Here is a 7,745-nt window from a genome sequence, read left to right on the forward strand (position 1 = left end):
TTTCAAAAACTTCATATTTCTTAAGTCAGTTGAAGAAAATGTTATTGAAATTTGCAAAACTGATATCTGAGAAAGAAGAATATGCCATTTTTGGCTGTCAACCAGAAGTATAACTACTAATGAGGTGAATACTGTTTTCCTTGTTAAAGTCCAATTTTAAAAGCAGGAGTCCACCAAATTTGGGCGTTTACGTGATGGATTTCTTTGTCATTTTTCTCAACGTTGCTGGTTGCATGGCAACTGCTGCCAGTGAAAAAATAGTTTGATATATAATCTGCAAAAAGCTACGTAACACAAAAATTATTTGTTGTGTTTTTCTTTTTTTATATGATCATCAATTACATTTTACCTTGCAATTTGTTTCCAGTCATTAGGTTGAACCAAGTTTAGCTTTGCAGCCTCCGACTCTGAGAAATTAATTTTCACATCAGAGCAACAAAGCAAATTAAGTGCATTTCCCTAAATGTCACATTGTTCTTGTAAATCACATCATGTATGCTGAAATGCACTTTTCCTGTCTTCCTTTTTTCTTCTCTGCAGAAACAAGGTTGTTGTCTTCGTTTTTCTCTTTATTTTCCTTTGTCACCATGACAACTGACAGCAGTTATGCTGTTGTGTCCTCAGCCTGTATGATGTATGTCAGAGGTTTCTTTTTTCCTCAACAGCGACAATCAACAGCCAAAAAGCCCCCAGTGTGATACACTCATGCTCCTACCTACTCCTCATCCTTTCATCCTGGAGTCATGTTGCTTCTGGGCCAAACAACTACATGTTTGACTGCTTACCAACTAATTTATTCTAGAATACTTTCTCTCTGAAGAAACACCCCTGCCACAAACACACGCACACACACACACACACGCACACAGAGCCTCCTCCTGCATCATAACCCTCTACATAAATGCAGCAGAACCTGAAATTATGGTCAGCCGCTCATGAAGTTAGTTTTGCTTGGGAAAACCAATGCTGCCAGCTTTAATATCATAATGTTACCAAATTATATGCTTCTAATTAGGAACTGTTTGATCACATTTTCTGGCAGCTGGAAATGTAGCGTGTGACCTTACCAGGCTTTTTTTCTCATCTCAAAAATATGACCTCTGTTTCTGACCCAGCATAAATTAAGGAAACCACTTTACACCAAGGAGAGGCCTTCGCCACCAGTCACACCCTACATGTAGCCAACAGTAACAATTCCCCATGCATGTCTATGATGTAGGTCTGCAGGATATGCAAACACAAGGCAGCTGCATGTCAAGGCAAACTGAGCAGCAGTAGCAGGGTCGGAGTTAGTTAGAGCAGCGTAGTGAGGAGTGAGGATCAAAAACAAAAGTTCCAGAGAGTATGAAGCGTTTGTGGCAGCGGTTCAGTTTGTGGGATTTTTCTTTTTAGGACTCAGTGTTGCAGAAATCTGTTAACTCTTTCAGCGCTTTCATTTTAGACATATTCCTCAGTCCAGTACTTGTAGTTTAACATTTCAGCTGTTAATTAATAGTTTAACTACTTAACAACAACTATTAGTTAACGGTTGAAACAATCTGGGAATTAAGGCTGCAATCTACATGATCTGGCCCAAGATTCCTTTTTTGTAGCTTATCATTTACCAATTACTATTTACTGTTTTACTGAGACAAGAGACAAACTTCTTCCTACTCCCTTTTTGGAAATAAGTCTGCTCAAATCATCTTGAGATTGCTGCATGTCTGATGGTAACTTACCTAACCTGTCTTTATTTTTTTATTTAATTTACGACACCTACTACTTTTTTTACTTATTCGTTAGAAATTAAAAATAACCTAGAACTGCCTGTTTCATTGACAGTGTGTCTACTAGCATCTTGAAGTGGCATTATGTAACTCTTTAACCTTGAAAATATGTGTTTTTTACTCATTTTTATGACATTTATTATGCACATTCTTGGAACCACCGTTGCCCAACAGCATCCTGTGGTTGAGAAACCGCATCCTTGACCGCTGCCTCACTTTACAGCTGAGTTTTGCTTTACGCGTCGTGTCACACACCAGCAGCTGGAAATGAACACACTGGCCGTTTTGAATGCTCATTGTGAATGAATCAGAGTGAATGAAAAGTGGACATTATAAGAGGAAAAGAAACAGAGAAAGTGATGGAGCAAAAGTTAATACAAGAGTTAACATCGGAATTACTGCTGTTTGCGTGCACCTTACTAATCTAACCTGCCAAAATTCATAGTGCTTCTTTAAAACCACCATGTCAACGGGTTAAAAAGGTAAAAGCTTTTTACTTAATGCAGTCTTTAATTGCATGGAATTATTTTTAAAATGATCAACTTTCTAATCAGAAGTAAAGCAAGATAATAATAATATTTTGGGAAAAAATAAAGTATTTCAGGGAAGTTAATGCTTTTTAAATATGAGTCTATTGAGAACAAGAGTTTTGGACCCGTCACATTCAGACTGTCAGTGTGTTTTAAGACATTTCCATACTGGCACTACATCTCAGGACTGGTGGCTTTGACAGTCTTTTCTATAAAGTCTGCACTAGCCATTGGTTTATTGTTTATATTTTGTTTATATTTGTTGAAGATCCCACAATCTGCAACAGCAAAAGCAAATCTGTGACTTACTGTGGTAGACCAATGCATCTATCCACTATCCACTTTAAATCGATCCAACAAGACGTTTTCCTCAAACTTGCTGTGACAAATATTATTTTAATAGTGGTTCAGGTATTCTTGAATTGCAACTGCAGTAAATACAATTAGCTCCCTAAACTTCAAAACTTCAATGTCTTTTCCACAAATCAAGACTTTAATCTTAAACGCAGTAACTCCAACATCACAGCAGCTGACAAAATGTTTTTTTTTTTATTTTTTTATTTATTCTGGCTAATATGAACCTTATGGTAAAACAAAGAAGCTGTAAATCACCCATATGCACAATCCACCTTCCTTCATTCCTGCATTTGTTGAAATTGGCCCTGATCAGTGGTCCTGCAAGAAGCTAGCAACCTCATTACAGCCAAAGTAAAAACCCATTACTCTGCTGTGCCCACGGGAAATAACACCTTTTTCTTCATCGAGCAGCGAATCAGAGCTGTTACCCACAGTTTCCATTACTTTGTACTGCACAACTTGATGCAAAATAACTCGCCACTCACTTAATTAGCTTAATTTTTAACAGGTTTTCTACTTAGACACATTTTTTGCTTAAGCAAAAGAACCCACAGAAGTATTAAGAAAGATATTCATGTATTTTTTGAACACGTATTCTTCTGAAAACAGCTATTTCACAAGTACAGCACTTTTCCTGTCAACACTTGCCTTTGACAATTCTGTGCACTGATTTGCAAGATGTTGGCTGTAACAGCCATGAATTCCTCCTTTCTCACCTAAACACAGTGTCCTCCTTATATGCAGGCAGCCAGATATTTAGGCTAGAAGTTCTCCTTAGCAGAGGTCTTAGTGAGCTGCATGGTTGTCACTGATCTAAATTCTATTTTTCTTTTTAATAGCTTTTTTTTCTTCATTTTTGCTCTCAGGGGTGGTTTACTTTAGCCCCAAAGAAGGAGGTGCAAAACAGTAGACTTTGCCAACATACCCACAATTCACCAGTGGTTGATGGAGCTGATGAAGTTGGAGCTGACAGCTGCATAAATCACCAGCTCGTGGTGCTAATAGGTGGCAGTATAAAATCAAACAGAGACCACCCATGCTGCAGTGAAGAAAAAGGAGCATCAAGTCATATCTATCGTGCTGTACAGTACAGCCATCTGAAACACTCAACCTTTTGGCCGCCCAGGCTGTTCCAATCCAAGGGGCTCTCTAAGCAACACAGGAAAGGCCCGTCTGGCATCCGCACTGCAGTGATTCATATTTGGCACTTTCATAAAGGTTCCAAGCTGCTGGAGATTTTTCGGGGCCATTGTCAAGCGTTTCACTCTCAATCGCCTTTTTGGAAAAACCTATAAACATTTCAAGGCCAATCACCAAACAGGAGCCTGTGCTTTTTCTTCTTTCATATGAAGATTTCAGTATATCAACTGATGCATTTTTCACTTTTCACAGTGAAGAGAAAGGACAGCACACTCACTGTTACCAGGATTTTTTTTCTTTATTTCCTTGTATGAATGGAGAAGTGCTTGAACTCATTCAGAAGAAGTGTGAAGGAGGGTGTTGGAAAGGCCTCGCTCTTAATGAAACAGGAGATAAAACACAAGCAAAACATAAGAAAAGGGAGGTGGGTGGAGGTGAGGTTCTCTCACTGAGCAAAGCAAAGCTTATAGCTCAATAACAAAGCCTGGATCAAGCCCAACAAAACTTTATGTAGGATGAAGGGCAGAGATGCCTTCGAATTAGGCTGTGCAGACTGAAAGCAGGTCCCTAAAACCTCATGTTTTCTATCATGTCTGAATCTCCCATTGTGTCCCATATGACATAAATTTCCCAGGAGTGGAATGGTATAATGAGAAACACAAATCCACACATCTGGAATTGAATTTCTTATTTTCGTCAAAAACCTTAATGCAGTGCTGTCAGATTTCCTTCTTACAGAAAGCATTTATGTGTATTTTTAGAATCAATGTCGAGCACATCTGGAAATAAAACTGATGTCATTATGACTTTTAAAGAGTGTGTTTATGAGCGCTTGAAGCTTGCATCCATGCTTCATGCAAACAAGATTTCATGCTTAAAATGGCCTTAGCCAATTGCTTGTCTTTGGCAAATCTTATTTACACAATTTACCTCTTAATGACTGCATTTATTAGCAATATAGCAAAACTGAAAAATATTTAACTTTTTGTGGTACTTTTTATTTACTGTAGGAGTGTGGATGAATGTTCGGTAGTGATCGAAGAGGATGTAGGTGCGGATTGGAGGCCACGTGTCCGTCAATCTACCCCAGGGCAGCTGTGGCTACACAAGTAGCTTACCATCACCAAGAATGAATGCGGTACGGATGAATAATGGGTACAATTTCAAGTGCTTTGGGTGCCTTGAAAAGCATTAAATAAATCTAATCAATTATTATTATTATTATTATTATTATTATTATTATTATTATTATTATTATTATTATTATTAATATTACAGTGGTAAAAACTGGCTTAAAAGTGAACACTTATCTGTTAATTATGTGATAAAGTTAATAACTGTAAATGGGTAAACCACTGATACCACAATCATTTTTATTTATTGAGAGGGGCTTAAATATTTTGGTGCTTTGAAGCATAAATGAATGTTTTTCTGACACTAAAGGAAAAATAAGTGACAAAAAAAGATTAAATATCAACAATCAGTCATCGGCCATATTATTATTTTTAGCATAATTTTTTCTTTACTTTTAAAACTGTGCATTGCTATTTTTATTTCTCGACATGAAATCTAAAATAACACTACATTTAACATTTTTACTTATTTTCCACAGATGATAGCTCTAACTGCTAAAACAGAATTTTCTTTTTTTTTAAATATATATATATTTTTTTATTTTTTGTTTTGGTTCCTTTTTAATATGTAAATAAATTTAGATTTTAGTTTTTTTTTTCAATTAGTAAAAATTAAAAAAAATAAACCTATGATTTGTTATCATGAAATGATAATTTAAAAGAGAATCATTTAAAAAAAAAATATCAATGAACATAAATTCAAGACAAAAGTTTACAATAAAAGCTTTCAATTAATTTTATTTTATTTTTCTTCTTAAGGTTATTAACTTTACAGTTGACAGTTATTAACTATATCACACATAATTAACAGATAAGTGTTCATTTTTAAGCTAGTTTTTACCACTGCAAGATTTATGAGAATTTTCCTTTATGATGCTCCATCATTACACTGAGCTGTTTCATCTATATCGTTTATACTTATTTATTTTTGATAATGGCAATAATTATTTGATTTTGTTTTTAATGACCATTCACAGAGTTCTACTTCCTGCTCAAACTCCATAACAACTCATGAAGGACTTTTCTTTGTGTGCATAACAGAGATTTCAGCTTCCACCTGAAATCAGGCTCTGATGTACTTCAGCTGCTACAGGGTGTCCTTAACAGCCTTTTAATGGCTTCAGGTTGTCTTTCATTAAATGTTAAGTTTTGGCTGCTTTTCCTCCAGACTGAATAGACTGAGTGTTAATGACAGCTACCTGTGCTCCACTCTTACTGGCTGGCCAGGTGGGCTTATACTGGGACAAAACAATAAATGATGTTGATTTTTAAAATGTTGTCAGAGGAAGTTCATATTATTGGTTAATGTCAGCAATGAAACGCGAGACTAGTCTCTGTTTTTTGTGGAAAGTTCTCTTTTCTGTTAAAAAATTTGTGGGTTATTTATGATGAAATCCATTCATGCTCCAATTACTAGATCTGAAACTTTTTTTTTTTGCTAGATGATGAGTTGCTGAGGATAAGTGGCAGGTTGTGGTGTGTTTACATTCGGTGGTCAGACTGTTCACACAGAGGAGAGACCAAGCCATGGCTGTTAGTCTGACCAATGACCACAGCTAAGTGGCAATAGTGGTTAGTGCAGGCTACCTACCAGTGGATTTGAGCTCTGTCCTTTATGATCACTAAGCAATCAAAAAAGGTTTGATTCATGGTTTGATGTGAAGCTCTTACAGCAGGTGAAGCTTAATAATTACCTACTTGCTCCCTTGGTTTTGTGCAGATATAGTTTACAGCTTGGGGGTTTCTTTTGAAATTTCATGAAAATATATATAGATGATCAAGTGTTTCATTGAGCCTTAATCATGTTGCATGACAGCTGGCTGACTTAAGGTGAGAAACTTATACAGTAGTTGCCACCATAAAACACAGTTATGGTGACTGCAATTAGATTACACAATGAAGACTTTCCCAGATATCAACTTCATAACTTACAGGGATTGTAGATGTTTCATTAATAGAGGATAAAGTTCACTGTACCATGCACAGATGCATGTTTACACTCTGTCTTGCAAAGTAGAAAAAATATGTGAACATGAACCAAAGTGGGAAACTGTTCTGTGAATTTGAAATTATTTTTGTAAATTATAGACACCATGTCGTCAGTTATGTTAGCAATGATCACTTTAAAAGCCTGCCTCTCTGATGGTATGGGGTGTATTAGTGCCTCTGAACACAAAGGTATGTACAGGTTTTAGAGCAATATGTGCTCCCATTCAGAAGGCCTTGTACATTTTAGAAGGACAATACTAAATGTGTTGGACTAACCTGTCTGTTGTCCAGACCTTTCAACAGTTAAAAACACCTGGTGCATCATGAAATCCATTATATAACAAAAAAGTTCCAGGACTGCCGAGCAGCTGGAATCCTATATCAGAAAACTGAACAATGTTCCTTTTCCAAAGGTACAGCAACTGGTCTCCTCAATTTCCAGATATTTACAGACGAGGAGATAATAAATAAAGGTAAACATAGCCCAGTCACAATTGTTCTTCTACTTATTGAGACTTTTTGCTAAAAAGTTTTCCTTTCAAAATTAAATTTTTATTTCTCATGTTCTACTGGGAAGGAAATTTTGGTTTGTAAGGGTTTGCAAATCATTGCACTCTAGTTTCATGAATTCTATTTGTCTTTCACACAGCATCCCAGCATTCTGGGGCTGGAGTTTGGTAAGGTGAGGTTAGAACTCATAAACATTGTTAAGGACCATGCTAAGAAGTATATGGTTAGACAGTTACAAAATTCTACATACTTTCAGGTTAATTATTTTCTGTTCAAGCATATACATGTGGACACTGTCCAATAGAAAACAAGGACATAAT

Source organism: Melanotaenia boesemani, chromosome 11 (genome assembly GCF_017639745.1).
Source record: "Melanotaenia boesemani isolate fMelBoe1 chromosome 11, fMelBoe1.pri, whole genome shotgun sequence".
Classification (NCBI taxonomy): Eukaryota; Metazoa; Chordata; class Actinopteri; order Atheriniformes; family Melanotaeniidae; genus Melanotaenia; species Melanotaenia boesemani.